This window comes from Jaculus jaculus, chromosome 17 (assembly GCF_020740685.1).
Source record: "Jaculus jaculus isolate mJacJac1 chromosome 17, mJacJac1.mat.Y.cur, whole genome shotgun sequence".
In the NCBI taxonomy this organism is placed as follows: domain Eukaryota; kingdom Metazoa; phylum Chordata; class Mammalia; order Rodentia; family Dipodidae; genus Jaculus; species Jaculus jaculus.
In genome coordinates this window covers 7,875,778-7,889,714 of record NC_059118.1, presented here as the reverse complement: position 1 = coordinate 7,889,714, position 13,937 = coordinate 7,875,778, and the positions used below count along the sequence as shown (strand labels likewise).

General features: G+C 42.4%; 1 protein-coding gene and 1 pseudogene across 1 annotated transcript in view; one reads left to right on the top strand and one right to left on the bottom strand.

Moving 5' to 3' along the window:
* Rbms3 (RNA binding motif single stranded interacting protein 3) overlaps positions 1–13,937 on the bottom strand; it is a 1,479,068-nt gene that overhangs the window by 1,214,819 nt on the left and 250,312 nt on the right. The gene's annotated exons all lie outside the window — the stretch shown is intronic.
* Positions 1,707–2,059, top strand: LOC123455512 (annotated as a pseudogene).

Sequence of the window (13,937 nt, the reverse complement as noted above, 5' to 3'; positions counted from 1 at the left end):
AGGCAGATAGAGAGAATGGATGTGTCAGGGCTTCTATCCACTGCAAACACTAGACACATGCACCCCCTTGTGCATCTGGCTTTATGTGGGTACTGGGAATTCAAACCTAGGTCCTTAGATTTTGCAGGCTAGCACCTTAACCACTAAGTCACCTCTCCAGCCCATAGCCCATCTTTTATTTGGCAATAGTTTATTTGGCAAGAGTGACAAGATCTCTGACCTGTGAAATATGAAACAATATGATGACCCCCTCAAAAAAGTTCTGGACACCAAAGCCTTGCTTGTGGCTCTATCAAATGCACCAGCTTCTGTCAGACTAATCCTCGTGTTGAACAGCTGGGCAGTCAGGTGAAATATGAAACAGAATACAAAATGAAAGCAGCTGTTTGAACACACTGAAGAATTAGCAAGGCAAACAGAAGTGAAGGGAAAGGGAGCAGTTAACTTCTCATTGCTGGGACCAAACAGCCAATCGGAATCGTGTTATGGTTGATTTCCACTTACAGTTTTATGCGGAGGCTTCATTATTGTGGGAAAGTACTCACAGGATTGAGGAGGAAGGTTGGGTCATGACTCCACATCAGCAGAAAGTTAGTAGTATGGGATCTGGGCTAGGAGCTGGGCTCTATTACTCAAAGCCTACCCACAGAAACACACATTGTCTCAGAAGCCTTCACCCCCCCCCCAAAGACACCACAACTTTCCCAAATAGCCACCAGCTAAGGACCAAATATTTAAAACGCATGAGTCCATGGAGGACATTTAATTCAGACCCACTCAGGCCATGATGCCGCTACTGAGGAAATGATAGCTGGGATGAATGTGGACTCTATGCAATTAAAAATAAATTAACCATCTATTCACGTATATCAATGGCTACATTTGTGAAAACAGGAGAGAAAGCAGATGCTGAGAAACCAAGAGGTTAATCAGAACTATTGACCTTGCATCAGGTAAGGAACAGTAAATCAGAAGGTCAGGACCCAACTACACAAGGAACCTCCATGAGGTTGCAGACCATAGTCAGAAACATGAATAACCAGATGTCACAAGGATTAAACCACAGCTTCAAATCAACTCTGTTTCTCTCTCTCTCTCTCTCTCTCTCTCTCTCTCTCTCTCTCTCTCTCTCTCTCCCTGAATGCTTGTGTCAGAGAGAGAGAGAGAGAAAGGGAGAGGGTCTCACTGTATCCAGGCTAACCCGGAATTCACTATGTGATCCAGGCTGGCCTTGAACTCATACTGATCCTCCTACTTCAGCCTTCTTGAATGCTGGTGAGGCAAGTTAATGGATTCCATGACTCCCATGAGTAAAAGAGAGAAATATCCTGGAAACTGCAAGGGGGAAATCTAGATTTCCCTTGCCTCTTTTCTCCTAAAGGAGTCCATGTAGTCTCTGCCTTGCTGGAGGCCAGCAATATCAGAAGATTTCTGGACAATGATCCCCTTCCAAGAGGAGTAATTCCCTTTACTTGGGATATAAATTCATATTCTAGGGATATAAATGAGTTTATTTCCTTTCCTGGTGCCTGGCCATCTGGTGGGGAGACTGGACTGACCAGCTCATACCCATCCATTATAGTTCCATAAAATACCCCAATCAGGGTCTTCAGTTGGTTATGAAGTAAGATTGCTACTCTCACTATATATAGATATAGATATACTTTTTTTTCCTCTTCCGGGGCTGCTGTTTAGAGGCACTCAAAATGGTCCAGCGTTTGACATACCGTCGTAGGTTTTCCTACAACACAGCCTCTAACAAAACTAGGCTGTCCCGAACCCCTGGTAATAGAATTGTTTACCTGTACACCAAGAAGGTCGGGAAAGCACCAAAGTCAGCTTGCGGCATGTGCCCAGGCCGACTTCGAGGGGTTCGTGCTGTGAGACCTAAAGTCCTTATGAGATTGTCCAAAACAAAAAACATGTCAGCCGGGCCTATGGTGGTTCCATGTGAGCTAAATGTGTCCGTGACAGGATCAAGCAAGCTTTCCTTATTGAGGAGCAGAAAATCGTCGTGAAGGTGTTGAAGGCACAAGCACAGAGTCAGAAAGCTAAATAAATATGAAGCTTTTTTAAATAATAAAAACCAAGGCTTGTTCTGTGGCTTTAAAAAAAAAGATAGATATAGATAGATATAGATATAGATATAGATATAGATATAGATATAGATATAGATATAGATATAGATAGATATAGATATAGATATAGATATAGATATAGATATAGATAGATGTAGATATAGATATAGATATAGATATAGATATAGATATAGATATAGATATAGATATAGATATAGATATAGATATAGATATAGATATAGATGGACAGAAATATGTATGTATCCATATATAGATAGATATTTACAAACAATACATATGTAATCTCTCAGACATGTACAAGAATGTACATATAGATGTTTTATTCAAAATAGCCATAAAGTAGAAAAATGTTAGTCAATAAAAGAACATGATAAATTGAGTTAGAGCTATATGACAGAATACTATAAAGAAATAAAAAGACAATTTACATGTCAATGAAAATGATGAGAACCCATATACGTTACATTGTACAAAAGAAGTTAGGCACAAAATTATATGGAATGTAAAAACAAACATCTGTGATAACCAACTAATGTTAGCAGTGGAAATGAGACTAGAAGTAAACATGGGCGTGGGGCTGACGGAAGCTAGAAAGGTCCAGGAAGGAATTTTTGTGGATATTTTGACCTACATGGTGATGTTACAGATGAGTAAATATCTAAAACTGTATCAAACTGTGCACTTGAAATGAATATGTATGTATACCCTACCATGCACATATATAATAACAAAAAATCAAATAGAATAATTGAAGTAAAATGTATTAAAAGGCATAAAGCGAGTTTGTTTAAAAAACCTAAATTGGTAACATATATATATATATATATATACATATATATATATATATACATATATATATACATACGTGTGTGTGTGTGTGATACGTGTGTGTGTGTGTGTGTGTGTGTGTATGCCTCTCTCGCAAATAAATAAAATATTTTTAAATATCTTTCAAAGATTATTTGAATAAACTAAGAAATGAGATGGGAACATCAGAGTACACACATAAGATCCTTATAGCTTTGTTAAAAAAAAATATAGATGTTACAGTGAACAAATTTTCACCAGGGAATGTTAAAACATAGGTGAAAATTGCATTTTGTGAAGAATACAACTTCCCCCTATAACAAGAAACTTGTTTCAACATCAGAAGAAATAGAATATGTTAACCAACTTATATGTAGAAAAGTAATTCAATCCATCACACACAAGAAAATATCAGAAGGACAGATCAATTCTTCCAAATATTTAAATAGGAATCACACTTGCATCAGTCAAGAAAAAAATTGTGCATAATAATGTATAAGATATCTCATTCCAGCTCATGTTGGGAAGCCAGAATGCACTGATTAGGGCACTGAAATAAAAATAAATGGCAAGCCAATAGTTCATCAACATCATTGGGAAAAGTCATCAACAAAAAACTTACTACCCAACCCAGCAGTACCAACAAAGAACAATGTATTCTGATTACATTGGTTTTATCCCAAGAATGCATGTTGACCTATGTTGTCGTTACCTTCGTGCTGAGACAAAACACCTGACCCAAAGCCGCTGATGGGAGGAAAGTCTTATTTTGCTTACAGTATTGAGGGAAGCTCCATGATGGCAGGGGAAAGCATGGCATGAGCAGAGGATGGACGTCACTTCTGCCACAGCACGTGAAAAACAGCAGCAGGAGAGTGGGCTGATCGATGGCAAGGGGGAGCTGGATACAACACCTCCAAGCCTACCCCCAGAAACACACCTCCTCTCACAACATAGCAAGACTCCACCTTCCAAATTGCCATAAGCTGGGGACCAAAACATTCAAAACTCGTGAATTTCTGGGGGACATCTGTTTTGAACCACCATCATCACTGAATATTTGATTAATATTAATATTTGGCATAATTTATTACATTAACGATATAACAGAAAAAAAATCTATGGCCCTCTCAATAAATGTGGGAAAGTCTTCTGATTTATCATTTAAGAAAAGAAAGAAAACAGGGGCTGGAGAGATGGTTTCGTGGTTAAGGCACATGCCTTCAAAGCCTAAGTATACAGGTTCAATTCTCTGAGTCCCATATTAGCCAGATGCGCATAGAGGCACCTGCATCTGCAGTTCATTTGCAGTGGCTGGAAGCCCTGATGTGCCCATTGTCACTCTCTTTCTCTCTTTTCCTCCCCCCCCCCCGCTCTCTCTAATAAATAAATAAAAGTAAATCTTAAAAATCTAAGCAGGTTGCTGAGCGTGGTGGCGCACACCTTTAATCCCAGCACTCGGGAGGCAGAGGTAGGAGGATCTCTATGAGTTCGAGGCCACCCTGAGACTACAGAGTGAATTCTAGGTCAGCCTGAGCTAGAATGAGACTCTACCTTGAAAAACCAAAAAAAAAAAAACAAACAAACAAAAAATCCTAAGCAGGAATAGAAGCACTAAATAATAAAGATAACAATAATTATTATACCACAAACATACTTTAACCACTGAGCCATCTCTCCATTCCCTCTAATACTTAAATGGTGAAGGAATGATTTAACCCCTTAGAGATAAGTGATATAAGACTGATACAAAGAATGATTTGATACGCCAATGTCCCATCAACATTTCTCGATATCTAATTGACTGTTCTCCATGATAAGATAAGTAAAAGAAATAAATGTTAAGAGGTTTGAAAAAAAAAAATGAATGAAAAGCAGAGAACCCAGTCTTTCCCATCTTCAAATAAGAGTCTCAGTGGAAAGTCAGCACAGCTCAGACTAAGTGGCCTGGCCCCACGTGCCACACTCGTGAGGATGACAAGGCAGGACACAAGGGACAGGGGACAGGAGACGACGATGAAACCTCATTCTGCTCAGGTGCCTCATAAGATCCTCTGCTGTTCTACCTACCTCAGCCCCTCAAAACGCTAATGGCCCGGCAGCAGCCAGTGGGATTCCACAGAAGAGCCAAAAGAGCCAAGACCCCCACTGGAGCAAAAAAAAGAACAGAAGAACAAAACCATAGGGAGTCAATGTTCTCTGTACAGGTCTCCAGTAGCCAAGCTTCAGCAAGGATTTAAATGCAAGAATTCATGTGGGAAACACATAGTAAGCGTCACCAAAAAAGCAGGGAAGGGTCTCTCTAGCTGATTCCTTGGAGGAGAAATGTTGGCAATCTGGGTAAAGTAAAACCCAGGACTGTGCCACCCAAGGAACTAGGGGCCTGGGGGTGTTTATGTACCGACGAGCACAGCCAGGAGGACCAGTGAGTGAGCCATTTGGGGATCACTGCCAGTCTCCTAGAGGAAAGACTTTGGGGAGAAGTCTTTATACAGAAGTGTGAATGGCAGCATTTGGAAGTCCCTGGAAGGGCTCTGAAGTCTCAAGGCTCAAAGAATCCAAGCCAAGTAACCCCAGATCCTTCAGTTTCACCCCCTGAGCCTCTGTGTCAAAAGAAAGACATTTCTTTGCCTCTGGCCAACATTTCCACTACAGAGGAAACTGATTTCAACAAATTGCAAAATAAATAAATAAATAAATAAATAAGGTACTCTTTCCTCTATCCATTTCTCTCAAAGCACTCCTCATTGATTTATCCATTACATTATTGTTATAAATTAATAAAGTAAGGCCCACATTAATTCACTTCGTAGGTTTCTCAGCCACTGATTTCCTATTATGTCTCTCTGTTTCTCCACTCACTAACTCCTCCAGATAAATTGTCTGCAACACAAATGCATCCCAGACTCTTGGATTTTATTAAGTATATAAAAGGTGCGTGATTCGTATTAACAACTCGCCTCATCACCCCATATTCAAAGCTGAGCCAATTAAACTCAAGTGCATATTAAAATAGTAAAGAGATTCCTACTTTCTAGTTAATATTCTTATTGCCTAATGAATTGCTCATTCTTTCTCATTCTAGTGTCATTTGCTTAATTTTCCTTTAATTTTGAAAATGTAAGGAAAACATGTCCAATTTTCTACATGTGTGAAAACATATTGTCTTAGTAGTGCTTGCTAAAATGTTGTAAGGAAACAGACTAAAAGTGACATGAGTGGCAAGTCCTGTGTGTGTGCGTGGAAACCAGAGACTGATGTTAAGTGTCTTTCTCCATCACTCTCCATCTTGTTTCTGGAGACAGAACCTTACTTGAAACCAGAGCTCTCTAATTAGCCTAGTCTAGCTAACTGCCTTGCTCCTGGGGTTCCCTCTCTCTTTCCGGAGTGTTTGGGATTCCAGGCAGACATTTTTATGCGAGTGTTGGGGCTCTGACCCCAGGACCTCATGCTTTCATGGCAAGCCATTCATGTCCCTAGTTCCCACCTTGTTTATTTATCTTGTAGCTTTGTTTTTTTTTTCCTGATATGTTTTTGGTGAGCCTAGTAAAGTGAAAATTATATGCTTGTATTTATACCATGTAATAGGGTAACTGGTACTTCTTTTATAGCCCTGTGATGTGTTCATGAATCTCAATAAGAACAGAAGCCTTTAATTTTCACATTTACACATTCAAAATATTTATGAAATTCCAATTGTGGGCCAGAACTCATGAACAATTTTCTGAGGCTGATCAGATGAAAAACACACCCATTACCCTGTAACATGCCCATACCCGGCAACAGGTTTGTCCCACAACTGGAAGGCCACCCCGCACAGGAAGCTGGCTCCCAAGCGAGCTGAGTGGGTTTTGCCTCGCAGAGGCAGTTGAGCCTCTTCTGGGTGAAGAGGCCTCTGAATGGTGAGAAGTATGGAAACAGAAATGGGTTCTGGATAAAGGTGGGGGGGTGCTGTTCATTTTCTTTCTTAAAAATGTGCTGCTATCCCTCCCTCCAATCTCAGGGTCCACTGTGGAAGAGGTGGCAGAAAGAATGTAAGAGCCAAGGAAGGGTACTGCTCCTTACAATGCAACTGTCCAGACAGAAATTGGCCTTGATATCCATGACTTCACAGTGCCTACCAATACCTTCACCAGACCCTCATAATAGGAGGAAAAGATGATGACATCAAAACAAAAGACTAACAGAAAGAGAGGGAAGGGGATATGATGGAGAGTGGAGTTGTGAAGGGGAAAATGGGGGAGGGGAGGGGAATATCATGGCTTATTGCCTGTAAGTATAGAAGTTATCAATAAAAGAATTAAAAATTAAAGAAATGTGCTGCAGTATACTGGGGTTTCTATACTAGGACACTGAGTCAAAGAATTTATCTGTGATTAATTTTTCTTAAATTTGTTTGCTTATTCATTTATTTATTAGCAAGCAAAGAGAGGGAGAGAGAGAGAATGGGCATGCCAGGGCCTCTAGCTGCTGCAAAGGAACTCAGGTGAATGCACTGCTTTGTGCATCTGGTTTTACGTGGGTACTGGGGAATCAAACCTGGGTTGTGAGGCTTTGCAGGCAAGTGCCTTAACTGCTGAGCCATCTCTCCCCCTACAATCAATTTCCATTGTTAAATGGCATGCCTTACAGGTCCAGCAGGACCACTTGCACTTTGGGTATAGAGAATCTACAACATATCATTGGTTGTTTATAAATAGAGGAAGAGAGAAGCCGGGTGCGGTGGCGCATGCCTTTAATCCCAGCACTTGGGAGGCAAAGGTAGGAGGATCACCATGAGTTCGAGGCCACCCTGAGACTACAGAGTTAATTCCAAGTCAGCCTGGACCAGAGTGAGACCCTACCTCGAAAAATCAAAAATAAATAAATAAATAGAGGAAGAGAGAGTAAAAATGAAACAATGGATTCAAATGAGTATGAGGCTTGACAAATCCACAGTGGGTAGGGACAGCTGGTCACCTAGAAACTGGGCAAAATATGATGTCACATTCACAAGTCTCTACGGTGGGAAACTGGGGCCATTTTGAGGCAGCTGTCTTTCTGGAAAGCTTCTGTGTTTGCTTAGGTATCAGTCTAGTTAGCTGAAGCCCACCCACAGTATGTAGGTGATTGTTTTCACTCAGTTTACTGGATTAAAGGTCAATCACATCTAAAAACAACCACCATGGAAACCTTGATGTTTGACCGATCCACTGAATGCCATGGCCTCATGAGTTTGACACAGTAAGCCGTCATAGAGTCACCCCATCACGTAGGAAGGGGTCCCCAAAGCAGTGGACATCCAGGCTATTTAGAATCACCAAAACCTTGTTAGAAATACAAACTCATTGCCTATCTGCTGTTTATGTTCTGAGACTCACGATGTGTGGGCCTCACTATGTATCCAAGGCTGGCCTTGAACCCACAGACCTTCTGCCTCAGTCTTCAGAACGCTAAGTGTGCTGGGATTTCAGTCATGCCAGGCCTGAAAATGTAAATTCTGGGATATTCTCCAAACTGCTTGAACCAAATGCTCTGGAGACAGGGTTTTAACCAGCCCTTCAGGTTTTTCTTTATTCTTTCCCTTTCTTTGCTTTTCTTTATTGATTGAGTTGGGGCGGGTGTGTGTGTGTTAAGGCATTCACAAGTTATGGCATGTAAGTGGAGGACAGAGGATAAAAAATTTGTGGTCATTCCTTGCCTTTCTGCCTCATTTAAGATAGTATTTCTTCTCTCTCTGCATCACACTCTGCTGATCTTTGCCGTACCAGGAGCTTCTGGGAAGTCCCCCTGTCTCCACCTCCCATCTGTCAGACAGCTGGCTGGCATTACAGAAGCCCACCAGCCTCCAGAGGTTTACACAGGGCCTGGGGAGAACTTAGCTCAGGTACTCAGGTTGGAGAAGTAAGTGCTTTCTCCGCCGAGCCAGCTTGCCAGAAGTCATTTGTTGTGCTAGGGAATAGGGTTTTACGATGTAGCCCAGGCTGGCATTGAATTCCCACAAGTCCTGCCTCAGCCTCCCAAGTACTGGGGTCACAAGCATAAACCGATATTTCGTAGCAGTGACAGGAACACTGCGCTCAGTGTCCCACAGCTGGTGACCTAGGTGAACAATGTGAACCTGGCTCTGTGTGCCACTCCCTCCTGAACAGACAGAGGAGGCTCTGGGGATTTAGGAAGTCAGTTTTGGAGACCTGAAACTTCAGAGGTCACACAACCACTCCTCAAGGTCATAGAAATGATAACTACTGGAGGCCAGTCTTTGACCAATGTTCATTAGAAATTAAAGCATTCCCTTCAAGGTGGAGGAAGGAAGGTCCGGAGACTCAAGAAGACAATGAGTCTGGGAAGAGATTGCAACAACCCCCCGCCCCCACAAGGCTATGTGAATGGGGGAGGGAAAACAAAGAACTGCTGGAGGAAGAGACTATTATTGAGGAGCCTGCAAATCATGCAGTGTGCCAGAGATGCGGACCAGCCATGCTGCCTGGCGGAGGTGCGGTGTGCGTCCTCGAGTCCTCCCCATGCCGGGAGGGCTGTTCAGTGGTGCAGCTGCCTTCCAGTCATCCACTGCTCCTGTGAACAACCCCTCAACCTGCTCTGTAATAACCCTAAAAAACTACTTGGTTCACCAAACGAGTTTTGGTGTAATCATGCTTTGGTCTGTTATCCGTGCCGTATCTGGGGTGAAGACGTGTGTTAATGTTACCCCAGAGGAAACATTCTCCATGATAGCCGCCACGCTGGCTCATTTCAATATTTCTTTTTTGTAAATGTATTTATTTATTCATATTTATTTAAGAGCAAGAGAGAGAGGGAGTAAGAGAGCAAGAGAGATGCAGATAGAAAGAGAGAGAATGGGCTGGAGGGATGTCATAGCAATTAAGGCATTTGCCTGCAAAGTCAAAGGACCCAGATTCAATTCCCCAGTGCCCACTTACAGACAGATGCACAAGGGGGCCTAAGTATCTGGAGTCCATTTGCAGTGGCTGGAGACCCTGGCCTGCCCATTCTCTCCCTCTCTCTCTCTCTCTCTCTCTCTCTCTCTCAATCTTTCTGTGTGTGTGTGTGTGTGTGTGTGCGCGTGTGTGTGTGTGTCTTTCTCTGTCAAATAAATAAATAAAAATTTACAATAAAAGAAAAAAAAAAGAAAGAAAGAGAGAGAGCGGGCATGCCAAGGTCTCCAGCCACTACAAATGCATATGGCACCTTGTGCATCTGACTCACATGGCTTGGAACCTGGGTCCTTAGGCTTTTCAGGCACGTGTCTTAAATGCTAAGCCATCACTCCAGCCCCATTTCAGGTAATTCTGATGCCCACCCCACAGAGCACCAGGGTCATTTGATTCGGGTATTGTATTCACATTTTAGGTTGTGGAAAAAAATCATCATAGCACAGAAGCAGGTTATTAACTGACTCCTTTGCCGTGATAGATTTTCATGTTTAAATGGCATATCGGATAGTCCCAGCCACAGGTCTTTGTCCTTTAATTTTGGAGAAACAACAAATGAGTACTATTGATTGTTTATAAATCTTTACTCGGGAACACGAAACAACGAATCTATTGAACTCTGCCTCCATCCCTCCCTTCAGCTCTTTAGCTGGGAGGCTCTTCTAAGCTGGCTTCAATTTCCCCAATGAAGGTCAAGAGGCTCCGCATCAGAATCGGCCATAGTCCTTCTGATGGCATTGATCTCACCAAGGGAACTGTTTCTAAATTGTTTCAGCAGTCCAGGGATGGCAGAGTAAAGGAACCTGTGGGAACTGTCAGTATTTGAACTCTCTTTTTACTTTGCATGTGCATATGGTACATGTGTGAGTGTGTGTGTGAGTGTGTGTGTGTGTGTGTGTGTGTGTGTACGTGCATATGTGCTCATGGAAGCCAGAGGTTGAAGTTCATGTGTCTTCCTGGATCACTCTCCAGCTTATTTATTGAGACCGGGTTTACTGATTCTGCTAGTCTTTCTAAGCAGCTTGTGTCCACAGGTCCCCTGTGTCTACCACCCAGGTGCTGCTGGGATGACAAGAGACTTGCCACATCCACCTGCCATTTGTGTAGATTCTCGGGATCTGAACTCAGTTCCTTACACGTGCATGGTAGGTACTTTACGGACTCAGACATCTCTGTAGCACCTAGAAAGTGCACGCTCGTCTGAGGATTAAATACTCCATGCGTTCTTTAGTGCCAAAGCCCTGTGCATCAGTTCTCTCTGGTCATATTAATTCTGCCTAACAGGCAACCACCAGGCTATCATGGGTTACACAAGCATGAATGTTTGCTGCTCACATATCTGAGGGAGGTGGCCCTGCTGCTCCAGGCCAGGTACAATCCTGTAATGGTGACAGAGTGTCAAAAAAAAAAGAGTAAAGCAGGAGCTGAGGAGATGGCTCAGTGATCAAAGGTGCTTGCTTACAAAGCCTGCTTTGGTCCTAGTTCAACTCCCCACTGCCCACGTAAAGCCAGATGCACAAAGTGGCGCATGTGTCTGACTTCCATATGCAGTGGCAGGAGGGCTTGGCACACCCATTCACATTCTCTCTCATACCCACATACACAAGTAATAAATACATATTTTTTAAAAACAAACAAAACAGAAATGCAAGTTTACTTATTCAAGCCTCTCCTTCCACAGTGTCTGCTCAGGCCTCATTCACCAAGGCAAGTGACAGTTGAGCCCCAGAGTTGGGATGGGGGCTCCGTGAAGTTGCAGAGAAATGAGCCTGATTCACCAGAGAGAAAGACACAGCGAATGAAGAGCAGGTTTGACCTACAATGCCCTCTCTTCCCTCCACATCTGACTCTCTCTCTCCCTTCCCAGTCTGACTCATCTTTGACATTTACCTTAGCTGTCTCTTTCCTGGGAAGTCTCCTTTGCCTCTTCACGGGCTGGCTCATGCCCCTCCTGAGGGCCGCTCTAGTTCCCTGTGCATTTCTACTGTTATAGACCTTATGGTATGGACAGGAGGAATCAAATCCAAGAAAGCTAATGGATATGGAGGCACATAACAGGCATTTTGACAAGGCAGTGGACTTTGATTATTAATCAATTATATAGCTATATGAAGGACTTATAGGGGGTGGAAAAAATGTAAGTGGGGGCATGGGGAGGAGTGCTGTGAAACACTATCTTCTGGACAAGACATGGTCATAGCCTCATGAACTTATAGCAGCCATGGCCACTTGCTTAAGACCTACACAAAGTCATTCCTTCTGGATGGGGGAAGGTCTCTTGAGGCTCCGCCCCTCCCTGAGAGCTACTGGCAATTTAATAGCTGCTGGATGAGGAAGAGTAATTTTCTTCAGTGGTACAGACAGTGGTAAGTTGCCTATGTTCCAGTAAATAACTCTCCATGTTCATGCAAGCAAACTTAATTAAACTCCGTGTATCACTGGGATAGTTTGCATGCAGGTCCCCTAATAGACTCAGGTGTTCTATTAAAGACTGCCTCTAGCTGCCTGGGTGAAGGAGGTGTGTCATTGGGAGCAGATCTGATTTCTAGCCCAAAGGTATGCAGATAGGTCTGAGCTCTGCCCAGGTCCCTGCTGTTCTGCTACTGGTTTTGTGCTTGCTTGTGGTGCTGGCTGGTGGCGGTTTCTCTCTGTGTTGATCTGCGAAAGGGACCCAGCTTCTTCCACCACTATGGAATTTCCCCTGGATCTGTAAGCTTTCATGAAACCCTTCCTCCAACAAACTGTTTCTCATTTGGAGGTTCATTCCAACAACGTGGAACTGACTTCAATAATCACAAAAAATAAACATAAAGAAATAAGATATAAGAGCAGGAAGGAAAATAGTTGTGAGGAATAAGGGTCTCAATAGGAGTGGGGAGAGGATAATTAGGGTGAAGATGATCAAAATGCATTATACATTTATAGAAAATTATCAAAAAATAAATATTTACATATTAAAAAGGGATTTTCAAATGGGAAAGTGTGGGGGTGGGGAGGGAGGGAATTACCATGGGATATATTTTATAATCATGGAAATGTTAATAAAAATCAAAAAAAAAATAAAAAAAGAAAGGGATTTTCATTTCTGAAATCAGGGACACAAAGTTCAATTTTGAAGAGGAATTTCCTCATCCACATGCACCTATTTTATGCTTTTTCCCATCTTTTCCAACCCCTGCACAAACCTAAATCCTCCTGGTCTGTAGAGTATTCACCAGACGTAACTAGCAGCCATCCCTCGTGTTCCTATAGTACTCCACTTATGTTTACTACAGCCCCAAGCAACTTTGTTTGAGAAGTAATGCTATGAAGGCAACAGAGTATTTCCACTGCTAATGAGATGAAACTTCCCTGACTACATAGGAATGGAATGGAACCTTACCCACTGTGTCCATTGTGGACAGAACACAAAAGCCTTATGTGAGTATACAATTGAAAGCATGCACATGAGTCACCACCATTCCAAAGACTTTATCAATCAGCAACTGTCTACTAGTCTGTTTGCTTTGGTTCACTTGAGGTCCACTTGAAATCCTTACCTTGAGCCCTGAACAATTCCTCTATCATCTTTCCATATTTCGTGACCAGACCCAGCTTTCAATATGATTTCTAGCCCTCCACTTCAAACATGCTGCAACACTAGGACCATCCATCTCCATCAAAATACACTCATGAGCTCTGGGATGTATCATTTGCATGACAAGCACTCTTCCCAGGACCGTTCCTTTCATCTAAATTCCTGCCTCTGCTTCCCATTGGACTTATAGCATCCTGTCTAGGTAGTGAGATCCTTGAAGAGGTGTGTTCATTTCTTCTCACTCATTCTGTTTCTGCCTTCCCTTTTATTAAATATACACTGTTCATCATGTCTTATATTCTCCAAACCATGTTTCTATCTGTTTTTTTCTCCTAGGGACTTTTAGCAGCTGGAAAATATTCCCTCTGCTGGCTTATCTGCTCATGTGAACTGGGCAGTGAGACAGGAGGAGAAGAAAAAGAAATAGAGGGGAAAATAAGAAATACAGATTCAGCAAGTATTAGCATCATTAGTGGGAAGCAAGATGGTCCCAGGAGTGGTGATTAGGCATTTAAAGAAATA